Genomic DNA, 14,033 nt, shown 5'->3' with positions numbered 1-14,033 from the left:
AAAGAAAAATTCTCAACTTCGTATGGAATAACAAGAAACCGAGAATTGCTAAAACAATCCTCTACAATAAAAGATCTTCTGGAGGTATCTCCATCCCTGATCTTAAGCTGTACTATAGAGCAACAGTTATAAAAACTGCATGGTACTGGCATAGAAACAGAATGGTGGATCAATGGAATCGAACAGAAGACCCAGAAATAAACCCACACACTTACGGACACCTGATTTTTGACAAAGATGCCAAAACGATACAATGGAAAAAAGATAGCATCTTCAACAAAATGGTGCTGTTCCAACTGGATGTCTACATGTAGAAAAATGCAAATAGATCCATACTTATCACCCTGCACAAAACTGAAGTCCAAGTGAATCAAAGACCTCAACATAAAACCAGACACATTAAATCGGCTAGAAAAAAAAAGTGGGAAATACCCTAGAACTCATTGGTACAGGAGAAAACTTCCTGAACAGAACACCAACAGCACAGGCTCTAAGAGCAACAATCAATAAATGGGACCTCATGAAATTGAAAAGCTTCTGTAAAGCAAAGGACACCGTCATCAAAACAAAGCGACTGCCTACAGATTGGGAAAGAATCATCACCAACCCTTTATCTGACAAAGAACTCATATCCAATATATATAAAGAACTAAACAAGCTAAAAGCAATAAACCAAGTAATCCACTTAAAAAATGGGGAACAGAGCTGAAGAGAGAATTCTCTGTAGAGGAATATCGAATGGCAGAGAAGCCCTTAAAGAAATGCTCAACCTCATTAGCCATTAGAGAAATGCGAATCAAAATAACCCTGAGATTTCACCTTACACCCATCAGAATGGCCAAGATGAAAAACTCAAGTGACAACACATGCTGGAGAGGTTGTGGAGAAAGGGGAACCCTTCTCCACTGCTGGTGGGAATGTAAACTGGTACAACCACTCTGGAAATCAATCTGGCGCTTTCTCAGACAACTAGGAATAGCGCTTCCTCAAGATCTAGCCATACCACTCCTAGGCATATACCCAAACGAGGTGCTAGTACACAAAAAGGACATTTGCTCAACCATGTTTGTAGCAGCTTTATTTGTAATAGCCAGAAGCTGGAAACAACCCAGATGCCCCTCAACTGAAGAATGGATGCAGAAACTGTGGTACATCTATACAATGGAGTATTAATCATGAAATTTGCAGGTAAATGGTGGGACCTGGAAAGGATCATCCTGAGTGAGTTGTCCCAGAAGCAAAAAGACACGCATGGTATATACTCACTCATATAAACATACAACATAGAATAAACCCACTAAAATCTGTACATCTAAAAAAACTAAGCAAAAGAGAGGACCCTAACTAAAATGTTCAATCCCCATCCTGAAAGGCAAAGAGGATGGACATCAGAAGAAAAAGAATATAGGAAACAACCTCGGAACAGAGGGCCTCTGAAAGCCAGAAGAAAACAGGAAACAACCTTGAAACCTGCCACAGATGGCCTCTGAAAGCTTCTGCAGTATAGACTGTCAAAGCAGATGCTGAGCCTGATGGCCAACTGATGGGCAGAGTGAATGGAATTCTATGTAAGAAGTGGGAAATAGTAAAAGCTGGAGGGGACGGGAACTCCACAAGGAGAGCAACAGAACAAGATAATTTGAACACAGGGAACTTCCCAGAGACTCATACTCCAACCAAGGACTATTCGTGGAGATGACCTGGAACCCCTGCACATGTGTAGCCCATGGCAGTTCAGTGTCCAAGTGGGTTCCATAGTAATGGGATGAGGGACTGCCTCAGACATAATCTGATTGGCCTGCTCGTTGATCACTTCCCCCTAAGGGGGTAGTAGCCTTACCAGGCCACATTAGAGGACAATGTAGCCATTTTTGATGAGAACTGATAGACTAAGATCAGAAAGGAGAGGAGAACCTCCCCTATCAGTGGACTTGGGGAGTGGCATGCATGCAGAAAGGGGAGGGAGGGTGTGATAGGGAGGGGAGGAGGGAGGGGCTTATGGGGGGATACAAAATGAATAAAGTGTAAATAATAAATAAATAAAAGAAAAAAATCAACAGAAAAAAATGTAGTAGAAAACCAGACACCATGTTTTACTACCTCAGTTATATTCACAACAACAGCTGCTATGGCTAAGGATTGGCATCAGCAATATTGTCCAGAGGCAGTTTATACCGAAATTAAGGTCTTTACCAAATAAATGGTTGTTCACAACCACTGGCTAGTGTACATATGAACAAAAATGTCTAGATTTGGAGAGAAACAAATGCTGCTCCAATAATCTGCTCTGCTGCTTTTCTTCTTCAATTCATGCTTAGAAACTTGTGGGGGTTTAGGCCTGCTGACCCTGCCTACTGGAAGAGGCTGTCTCCTCTGCAACTTTCTGCTTTTACATCATTTGATCAAATATATAGTCTTATTGCTGGTTTAGGGTTCTGAAAAGAATGTGGAATAGCTGCTTCAGATACATATAATCTGGAGCCTCCTCAAAGCACAGCCCACAACAATAAGCAAATTCTTCAGGAAACCCCTTACACAAAACGTCAACAGGAATGAACATCTTTTTTTTTTTCACTATTTTTTTCATTTTTTGTTTCTTTGTTTCAGCATTTAGCCATGGCAGACTGGTTCTATTAAAATACATCAAAACATATCTTAAAGATTCAATGTCATCTCAGCGACTCTGCTCAGTACCAAGATGTGCATTGATGCTAGGGTACTGAGCAGTGCCAGTGAGGTTTTTATCATCTCTGTATGGAATGTGTTGCCTTGTCCTGTTGTCTCTGTACTTTTTGGCCAAACCAAAATAAGGAATAACTTATTACAGTGATGCCCAATACCCATTAGGAAGTTACCTGGTTTAATGACTCTGTGTATAAATTTCTTTGTATACACACAATCAATTCTACTGATCATCTGGACAGCTAAAATATGTACCTTCTTGAACAGAAACTGAAGAGGTCTTCAAGGCTGGGCCCCAGGAGATCTATGACTAGCACATTATAGTCTTTTTCTTGTCCATACGAGGGATGCCAACTCCACCTTGAAGGATCAAATACAGTTTGCTCTTGTACAACAACCGGGAATGCCAGGACTTCTAGCATTTGAGCTTCACTGCCACTTCCTCGTCATTGGTGATGTTGATCACCAAATAAAAGTCCCCGAAGGACCCAGATCTGATCTTCTGCACTAGTTTGTATTTCCCCCGACAATAAATTCATCCTTGGAGCCACTGATGCTTGTCATCCTGAGATGCAAAGATGGAGGCTGGGACCAAGCCCTGACACCTCTGGGAAGAGGATGGAGGCCTCCTGGGCTTCTCCAATGGTCAGAACTGCACACCACAGTAAGCAATGGAAAACCAAGGCTTTTGTTGGTGTTACAGGGTGCAGCCAGCTGAGAGAAGCTGGATAGCCATTGCTTCCCGAGGGTCAGGGTGCAGTTAATGAAAGGTATCCATGGCTGCTGAAGCTTGGCCACTTGCTATTTGGGCTGCTGCATAGCCAACAAGAGGACATGAATGACGGAGGAAGGCAGTTCCAAGGCTAAAGCAGCATTGGTGTCCATTCCAGATAAGACAGTGAAGACAACTCAGAGAGGATTTCACTGGAGGATGCTCCACACTCATTTTCAGTCTCTTCACTCTCCAGGAGATGTCCTTCTGGGGAATTAGGATGAAGTTCTCCACACTTTTTTTCCCCTTACATCTCCTCTTCCGCTACCACAACTTATCATGGGAAGCTTCTTTTCTGTTCTATTAGACTATCCATTTGGTTTTATCTTTGAACATTGGCAGATATTTGAGCCAGATAACCCAGAAAAAGACATATGTTCCTGCAGTGCTCTATGGCCTTATACCAGCTAGTGAATAGAGAAGTAGAATCACCCCAATGGCAGTCTTAATTATAATCCTGTCCTTAAATTAGCTATTTGTTAAAGAATATAGGAAAAATTGCCTGGGATCCCCATGTCTAAGGCTTTTATGGCCCTGAATGAAAACCCTCTGTTTTCAAAGAAAATAAGAAAATAAAAGGGGAAAATCTTGACATTCTTGAGAATTTCCATACTCTAAGCTTCTTTTGTCTTTCAGGATGATAAACAAATCCCACACTTTTCAGCGTCTCACAGATTCCCTCTTTAAATCTAAGGAGCAGCAACCTGAGCCTCCCCATGTACCTTTGAGTAGTTCTCTTGAGCACCAGCATCAGAACCTCAACATCACCTTCTGAGTCCTTAACAGACTCACTAAAGAACTCCATGTTTTGGCATAAAAGAAGCATTCATTCCCACTAGGGAGGTAAATGGGTCAAGAGAGCTTATTAGAGTACAGATGCCTCTTTCTGTGGCATCTGTAGCATCACAGGTTGGGAACTGGGTAATTATTATGAAGACCCAGGGATATTTGTTTATGTGTTATATTTTTTCCTCTTTTAAACAAATAACTTATTTTTTTATTTTATGTACCTTTGTGTTTTGCCTGCACATGTCTGTGTGAGGGAGTCAGATTCCTTGGAACTGGAGTTACAGACAGTTGCACTGCACATGGCAATGTAGGTGCTAGAAATTGAACCTGAGTCATCTGGAAGAGCAGGCAGTGCCCTTAACCCCTGAGCCAAGTCTCCAGCCCCTGTGTATGTATTCTAGATACTAACTTTGACCTTTTATTATTTTTTTCCTGGAGGGATGCTCAATTTGTTCTTGCTTCTTGTTGCATCCCCATGGAAATAAATAAATCCTATTAACAGATAGAAAGGAGATAGATGGAATATTTTCTAGGAATTAAAACAAAAACAAACTCCCCAAACATTCTGGTGAAGAAATAATCCTTTCTGTCTCATCTAGCTGGGAAGATAATACTAAAGAAGTAAAGCAGATGAAAATAAAATTTCTGGAGATTCTTATTGGGTGAACAAAAAGAGAATAACCAAGAAGTCAATTGTCACAAAAATCAAAGACATTACCCAGAAAAAAGCTGAGAATGCTGCTGTGTCTTATAGTTAACCAGAAGAAGCTTTTTGAAAATATTAATTCTATGACTGATTTATGCAAATATTAATTATAACTCTTAATGTCCCATTAAAAAAATACCTTAATTTGACATTTCATCCCCCAGTTGGCTCCTGATATAAGAATGATTGCAAATGATTCCAGACTTGTCTACATCAGTTAATGCATATGTCTGCCATTGTGTTTAGCAATCAGAACCTAGAGGAGAGAAGGGAAAAACAAAAGAAAGAAAAGAAGCAAGTGAAATCATGGTAACCATGATTGAAGTTGCCCTTGATTGAGCTTTGAAAACCCAGAGAAAAGCAAAGGGGTTTGTGCTTGAAATGCAAGAAAACTCTACAATGGGAAACAGACTGCACCAGGCCCTCACCAGCCCTATTTGTGCCTGTAAGAAAATTGGCTCAAACCCTTGGAATGATTGAATTGACTGCCCCAAGTCTCAGAAGGAACAAGAGACTCTATGACTGTGGAAAGAATAGCTGGCTAGGGAGGATCAGGGAAATCCTCACTGCATTGACTGAAGAATTTTGTCATAACCCCTGAGGAACTCTGGGTAATGCTGGGTGTTTTGGATAAACAAATAATTTTTCTTAATGATAAGAGAGTATAGCTTATTCACTTTTAAACTACATTTGTAGATAAAATATCTTTTTGGTTCACAGTTTTTATTGAAGTAGAAAGCCAAAACAGAAACAATTGCTATTAGTTCCTAAACAAATAGCAGAAAATTACTGCAAGAAACAGTAAGGGGATGAGAGTGAGAGCTCTGAGAAGAATAGATTAGATTACCATCTGGCTAGGAATCCAGGACATCTATTACTAAGGAAATCCTTTGTCTTACCTTTGTTTCCTCTCAGAGAGGAATTACAACTAAGATATATTAGTGAGGGGGAGATTTATTTTAAAAATAGCTGGTCCAGGAGGAAAAGTTGGTGTTTCTTAACACAACACAATAGAAGGTTAAAATGTCCTTTTATAATGGCTTGCATATAGGATGGGATGCCACCATGGCAATGATTCCAAGGCAATTTAAGGGATCAGGACTGAGACTTGCTATAAAATAAATATTTTAGATATGTCTCATATAATTTTTAACAACCCATGGCCCAAATTTTCTCCACTGTTAGTCCATGTTCAGAGAAAAGAAACTTAACCAATAAAAGATCAGAAGTTAGCATATTGGTCTGTAGAGGATAGAGGCTCCTGTAAGTATGTATGGGAACCTTACAGGATATATTATAAGGCTTTCCCCAGCACCACAGAGAGCCACAGACATCAAGATTTTGCAGACATCAATAGAATTTATACCTCAATTTTGGTTGTTTTAGTGATAATTGTCTTGACTTTACTTCACAAATAACTCAGGAAGTGGATAAGGCATTAGGCACTAAAAATTACATTCTGTCTTAGGAAAAATAGAAAGGGCCAATCAAACCTTAAAGTATTCATTAAACAAACTTTGTCAGAAAAAAAGGGTTGATCATGCTCTCCAGATCATTGGTAAAAGAACAAAAAATAATATGACCCTCTTTGAGATGCTTTATGCAAGACCATTTTTATATAAAAACCTAATAGACTCTGAGATTAGACAGATAATAAAAAATCTTACTAATTTTTGACAGTTTCAGATCATAGCACCATTGATTACAAGATCAACCACAGGAATAAGTACTAACAAAAACTTGAAAGAAATGGTCCCTCTCAGACCATCTTGAGTTAAAATGGACAGTATTCTGTCATTTGGTTATTGCAATGGCACCAAAGTCATTGTAGTGATCATCAGTCTTTCGAAAGTTATCCCATCTCACTGACTGGAATCAGTACCATTGAAGATCTATGACAAACCATTAGAAAAAAATATCAGAAGATAAGTAAAGCCTGATCATGATGGATATAATATGTCCCCTGACCTTGATTATTGCTCTAAGCTTCTCAATTTTTTTTTTTTTTTGTTGATTTGTTGCTGTTTAACTTCTTGAGTTCTTTGTATGTTCTGGATTAGCCCTCTGTCAGATAAGGTTCCCTAATAAGGGAAACAGGGCCTGTTTCTGACATGAATTCAGAGGCTGGCTCTTTGATTACCTCCCCCTGAGGCGGGGCAGTCTTACCAGGCCACAGTCCTGATTAGACCTGATAGACTAGGGTCATATCAATAGAATGGGGAGGGGTATGGGAGGAGAAAAGGAAGGAAAGGTGGGATTGGGAGGGATTAAGGGAAGGAGCTGCAACTGGGATACAAAGTGAATAAATTATAAACTGAAGACCCAGAAATAAACCCACATTTTTACAGGTACTTGATTTTGGACAAAGACTCCAAAACAATACAATGGAAAAAAAGAAAGCATCTTCAATAAACAGTGCTAGACTAACTGGATGCATGCATGTGGAAAAAAATGCAAATAGTCCTGTATTTATCACCCTGCACAGAGCTGAAGTCCATGCGGATGAAAGACCTTGACATAAAACCAGAGACTCTAAACCCATTAGAAGACAAAGCAGTGAAAAGTTTGGAACTAACTGGCATAGGAGACAACTTCCTGAATACCAACATCACAGGCTCTGAGATCAACAGTTAATAAACAGGATCATGAATCTGAGAAGCTTCTGTAAGTCAAAGGACACTGTCAATAGAACAAAATGGTAGCTTACAGATTGGGAAAAGATCTTCACCAACCCTATATCAGACAGAAGGCTAATATCTAACATATACAAAGAACTTAAGAAATTGACATCAACAAATCAAATTATCCAATATAAATGGGGTATAGAGCTAAACTGAATATTCTCAACAGAAGAATCTTGAACGGCTGAGAAGCACCTAAGGAAATGCACAATGCTCTTAGCCAACAGAGAAATGCAGATCAAAATGACTCTAAGATTCCATCTTACACCAGGCAGAATGGCTAAGATAAAAACCACAAGTGATGGCTTTGGATCCAAGATGGCGGCGACCAGCATGCATCTTATCTGAGAGGCAGAGGGTCTGAAACTCTGAAATTGGTGAGTGGAGGGACAGCTGAAGTCAGAACATCAACATTGAGGCTTCCTGGGTGAGAGAGGACAACATGTGAGCTGAGACCATCTAGATCCAGATCACCCATAGACTTCTCTGGAGACTGAGAGTGGTGAATATTTGATCCCCCTGAACTTCCCCTTGTTGGGCCTCCCTCTTCCTCTGTGGAGGTGGCCCACAGTGTCCCCAGATTCCTAGCACAGAACCCACTGTTTGGTGGCAGAGGCGGGCCTCCTAGGTCCCAGCAGTGGCTGACAGCTGTACCAGCCCTCTGGGTCCTGGGTCCACTAGCTGCATGGGCCTCGCAGAGCTTCCCAGCCAGTGACTGTACTGGCTGTCCAGTCCCTCAGTGATGGGCAGCTGGCTTTATGGGCCATCCCGGTCTGTGGATTGCTGTAGGGGCTCCCTAGGGCTTCCCAGCAGGCATCTGTACCTGCCTCCCAGTTCTGTTGCTGTGGCTGGACTCCCAGTGGACTGTTGTACCAGCCTCCAATTTCAGCAGCTGCAGCACCACTGAGTTGAAGGAGCTCCTATACCTGCATTTGCCTCAGGAGGCCCAAGTCTGAGAATATAGAACATGGGGAACCCCTATGCTTTCTGATTAGACCTGCTAGAGAGGGAGTGCACCTTCAAGTGAGTGCCTGCAGAGCCCTAGATCCAGGGTCCCTCTACCTAGCAGATAGACATCTGATCCCTCCCACCAACACACCCTTTGGGCAACATAGGGATTCTTGGGACAGTGTTCTCAACATTGAAGCCCCTGTTCTGCAGGTCTACCAGTAGAGTTCAGGCAAACAACTCCAGGAGCTCAGACAGAGCTGAACACCAGTGGTCAGTAGGCCACTGAGGTACTCAAGGAATCTGTGCATACGAATTGCGCCCATGAACATTGCCTCTGCAACCCCTCCAGCACCAGCACCACACCCTGACTCACATTCCAAGCATCTACACTCTCTAGCACCCTGTCCTTTAAGGCACACTTAAAGGACACGCACACGCACAAGCACACACTTGCTTCCCCCACACTTATGCACCTCTGTCTGCACTTGCAGATCTTCCTCCCTTAGGTAAAACTGAAACACCAATGCACATTCTCAAAACAGTGGACCTCTCTCATTTTCCTGAATAGTACTCCAGACACCAGAGAAAGACTGACCCAGTCTGAACTACAGACTCCGGGAAAAAACAGTGAAGGCCACAGATAAGCAGATAGCCAGAGGTCAGCATAAGAACACATCCAACAAAAATCAGGACATAGTGGCTTCACCAGCAACCACCAAAATCAATGGATACTCCAATTCATCAGAAACAAAGGAAAATGACTTTAAAGCTATGCTTATCCAGTTATTAGATGCACATAAAGAGGAAACAAACAAAGCTCTCAAAGAAATAGCCACACAAATGGAGGCAAATAAAGAGGAAATGAACAAAACTCTTAAAGAAATACAGGCAAATATAGCCAAACAAATAGAGGCAAAAGAAGAGGCACAATTAGTGGCATATATAGAGAGGAAACAAACAAAAAATTAGAGACCCTTATAGAAAGACAGGAATCCACATTCAAACAGATGAAGGAAAGGGTGCAAGGCATGAAAACAGAATTAGAATCAATAATGAAAACACAAACAGAGAAAACCCTGGAGCTGAAGTTAGAGAAAATATCAGGAACCACAAATGTAAGGATCACCAATAGAATACAAGAGATGGAAGAGGGCATCTCAGGTGCTGAAGATACAGTTGCAGAAATTGATAATTCTCTCAAAGAAAAACTAATATCAGAAAAATTCCAAACACAAAACATTCAAGAAATCAAGGACGCCATGAAAAGATGAAATCTAAAAATAATAGAACTAGATGAAAAAGAAGATTCCAGGATCCAAGGTCCAGAAAATATTTTCAAGAAAATCATAGAAGAAAATTTTCCCAACTTAGTAAGATAAAAATGTCCATAAAAATACAAGAGGCCTACAAAACACCAAATAGATTAGACCAGAAACTTCTCAGGTCACATCATAGTCAAAACACTAAATCTACAGACCAAAGAACAAAGAAAAGATATTAAAAACAGCAATTAGGAATAGCACTTCCTCAAGATCCAGCTATACCATTCTTAGGCATATATCCAAAATATGCCCAAGTACACAACAAGGACATTTGTTCAACCATGTTAGCCAGAATATGGAAACAACTCAGATGTCCCTCAATGGAGGAATGGACACAGTAATTGTGGTACATTTACACAATGGAATACTACTCAGCAATTAAAAACAAGGAAATCATGAAATTTGCAGGCAAATGGTAAGATCTAGAAAAGATCATCCTGAGTGAGGTTTCCCAGAGCAGAAAGACACACAGTATATTTTCACTTATAAGTGGATACTAGACCTATAATATAGAATAAACATACCAAAATCTGTACACATAAAGAAGCTAAGCAAGAAGAAGAACCCTGGGTAAGATGATCAATCCTTACTCAGAAAAACAAATGGGATGGGCATTGGAAGAAGGAGAAAACAGGAAACAGGACAAGAGCTTACCACAGAGGGCCTCTGAAAGACTCTACCCAGAAGTGTATAAAAGCAGATGCTGAGACTCATAGCCAAACTTTGGGCAGAGTGCAGGGAATCTTATGAAAGAAGGGGGACATGGATAGACCTGTTGGGGACAGGAGCTCTAAAAGAAGAGCAATAGAACAAAAAAAAATCTGGGCACAAGGGTCTTTTCTGAGACTGATAGTCCAACCAAGGACCGACCATGCATGGATTTAACCTAGAACCCCTGTTCAGATGTAGCCCATGGCAGTTCAGTGTCCAAGTGGGTTCCCTAGTAAGGAGAACAAGGACTGTCTCTGACATGAACTCAGTGGCTGGCTCTTTGACACCCCCCCAACCCAAGGTGGGAGCAGCATTGCCAGGCCACAGAGAAGGACAATGTAGCCAGTTGTGATGAGACCTGATAAGCTAGGGTCAGATGGAAGGGAAGGAGGTCCTCCCCCATCAGTGCACTTGGAGAGGGGCATGGGAAGAGATGAGGGAAGGATGGTGAGATTGGGAGGGAATGAGGGAGGAGGCTACAGCTTGGATACAAAGTGAATAAACTGTAATTAATATGAATAAAAAATAATTAAAAAAACTTCAAGTGACAACATGGCTGGAGAGGATGTGGAGAAAGAGGAATACTCCTCCATCCTCCATTGCTGGTGGGAGTGGAAACTTGAACAATCTCTCTGGAAATTAATCTGGTTTCTTCTTAGAAAGTTAGGAATAGTTCTACCTCAAGACTCAGCTATACCACTTCTGGGCGTATACCCAAAACATGCTCCACCATACAACAAGGAAATCTGTTCAACTATGTTCATAGTGGCTTTATTCATAATAGGCAGATACTGGAAACAACCCAGGTGTCCCTTAAGTGAAGCCATGCTTTGAGAAAGCCTGAAACTAGCTACCTGATTAGGCCATGGAGAAGCTACCACTCTGTTACGACTTAACAGTTCCATTTCATAACATGGGCCACAAGAGCAGTGATTGGTAACATACCAGCTGCAACTGATTAAGTGTGGACAAACTGATTCCCCTCTACAAGGTTAGACTGTCCAAAGGATGTTAGCTGACAGCACAAAACACAAGCCAGACATGCTGGATATTCTCTTAACACTTTCTGTGTCCTGAGGACATGGTTGGGCAGTCCTGGCTCTCAAAATACTTTTATTTTGAAGGATCTTACATACAAATCCTAGGTGTACACTCTGCCTTCATCACAGGAGTGTGATGAGACCATCAGCACAGGAATATGACAAAGTACAGATAATTGTGTCAGATATATGGTTTTTTACACTTACATTTCCAGTCTACAAAGAGCACTGAAAACTCTGTCCTGAACACATACATACAAGTGACAAGCCTCAGACTTGTGGCTTGCAGTGGTTGTCACAGTTTGGGTTGGGCTAAGAGGCAGCTGAGCTCTGGCAGCTGGCAGCCTATCTGCAGGCCAGGCAGTGGTAGTGGTGGGTGTCCTGTCAGACCAGCTTCCTCAGGACTGTGGGCTGACCCAGGCTTGGGTGCTTCACTCAGGGAGGCTTTGCAGCATGCACAGAGCATGCAGCAGCCTGTGTCCTGCGTCCCCTGAGGTTGGTGTCATGAGGAACTTGCAGCCTTTTTTTTTTAATTTAAATTTATTTTAAAAAATTTATTCACTTGACATCCTGATTGTAGCCCCTCCCTCCCTCTTCCTCCCTATTTCCTCAGAATTTTTCTCCCCTAGTCCTCAAAAAGAAGGAGCTCTCCTCCCCTACCATCTGACCCCAGCCTATCAAGTCTCATTATGACTGCCTACATCCTGTTCCTCTGTGAACTGGCAAGGTCCTCCCACCAGGAGGACTGTCAAAGAGCAGACAACAGATTCCATGTCAGAGACAGTGCCTGTACCTCTTACATGTAGGCTGAGCTACATCTGAGCAGGGGTTCTAGGTATCCTTCATGCATGGTTCTTAGTTGATGGATCAGTCTCTGCAGGCCTCCATAGGCCCAGATATGTTGGCTCTGTTGCTCTTATGGAGCTCCTGTCCACTCTGGATCCTTCTATTCTCCCACTTTCTTATGACTCCCTCTGCTCTGCCCAAAGTTTGGTTGTGAGTCTTAGCATCTATTTCCATCCCTTGCTGGGTGGAGTCTCTCAGAGGAAATTTCAATGCAATCCCCATCAAATACCAACATAATTCTTTAAAGACTGTGAAAAGATCAATGCTCAACTTCATATGAAAAAGCAAAACTCCCAGAATAGCTAAACTAATCCTGTATGATAAAATAGCTTCAGGAGGTATCTCCATCCCTGATCTCAAGCTGTACTATAGAACAACAGTAATAAAAACTTCATGGTACTGGCATAAAAAACAGAATGGTGGATCAATGGAATAGAATTGAAGACCCAGAAATAAACCCACAGACCTGTGGATACTTGATTTTTTACGAAGAAGCCAAAACCATACAATGGAAAAAAGACAGCATCTGCAACAAATGGTGCTGGTTTAACTGGATGTCTACATGCAGAAAAATGCAAATAGATCCATATTTATCACCCTGCATGAAACTAAAGTCCAGGTGGATCAAAGACCTCAACATAAAACCAGACACACTAAATTGGTTAGAAGAAAAAGTGGGGAAGAGCTTAGAATTCATTGACCCAGGAGACAACAGAACACCAACAGCACAGGCTCTAAAATCAACAATCAATAAGTGGTACCTCATGAAACTGAAAAGCTTCTGTAAAGCAAAAGACATTGTCTTCAGAGCAAAGCGACAACCTACAGACAGGGAAAGGATCTTCACCAACCCTATAGCTGACAGAGGGCTAATATCTAGATATCTAATATCTAGAATATATAAAGAACAAAAGAAGTTAAAAAGCAACAATTCAAGTAATCCAATTAAAAATGGGTACAGAGCTAAACAGAGAATTGTCTGTAGAGGAATATAGAATGGCAGAGAAACACTTAAATGCTCAATGTTCTTAGTCATCAGGGGGATGTAAATCAAAACAACCCTGAGATTTCGCCTTACACCCATCAGAATGGCTAAGATCAAAAACTCAAGTGATAACACATGCTGGAGAGGATTGGAGAACGGGGAACCCTTCTCCGTTGCTGGTGGGAATGTAAACTTGTACAACCACTTTGGAAATCAATCTGGTGCTTTCTCAGACGATTAGGAATAGCGCTTCCTCAAGATCCAGCTATATGACTCCTAGGCAAATATCCAAAATATGTTCAAGTAAACAACAAGGACATTTGTTCAACCATGTTCATAGCAGATTTATTTATAATAGCCAGAACCTGGAAACAATCCAGATGTAGCCCATGGTATCTCAGTGTCCAAGTGGGTTCTCTAGTGAGGAGAATAGGGACTGTCTCTGACATGAACTCAGTGGCTGGCTCTTTGACTGCCTCCCCCTGATGAGGGAGCAGCCTTATCAGGCCACAGAGAAGGACAATGCAGCCAGTTCTGGTGAGACCTGA

General features: G+C 41.5%; 1 pseudogene; it reads right to left on the bottom strand.

Annotated features, from left to right (window-relative positions):
• Nucleotides 1–2,314: 2,314 nt before the first annotated feature.
• Nucleotides 2,315–3,246, bottom strand: LOC129670585 (casein kinase I-like; annotated as a pseudogene).
• Between the last annotated feature and the right edge of the window lie 10,787 nt (nucleotides 3,247–14,033).

The sequence above is a fragment of the Psammomys obesus genome, unplaced genomic scaffold (genome assembly GCF_907164565.1).
Source record: "Psammomys obesus unplaced genomic scaffold, mPsaObe1.curated_primary_1811, whole genome shotgun sequence".
NCBI lineage: Eukaryota > Metazoa > Chordata > Mammalia > Rodentia > Muridae > Psammomys > Psammomys obesus.
Note: the sequence above shows the minus strand (reverse complement) of the source record. Positions and strands in the feature narration are given on the sequence as shown.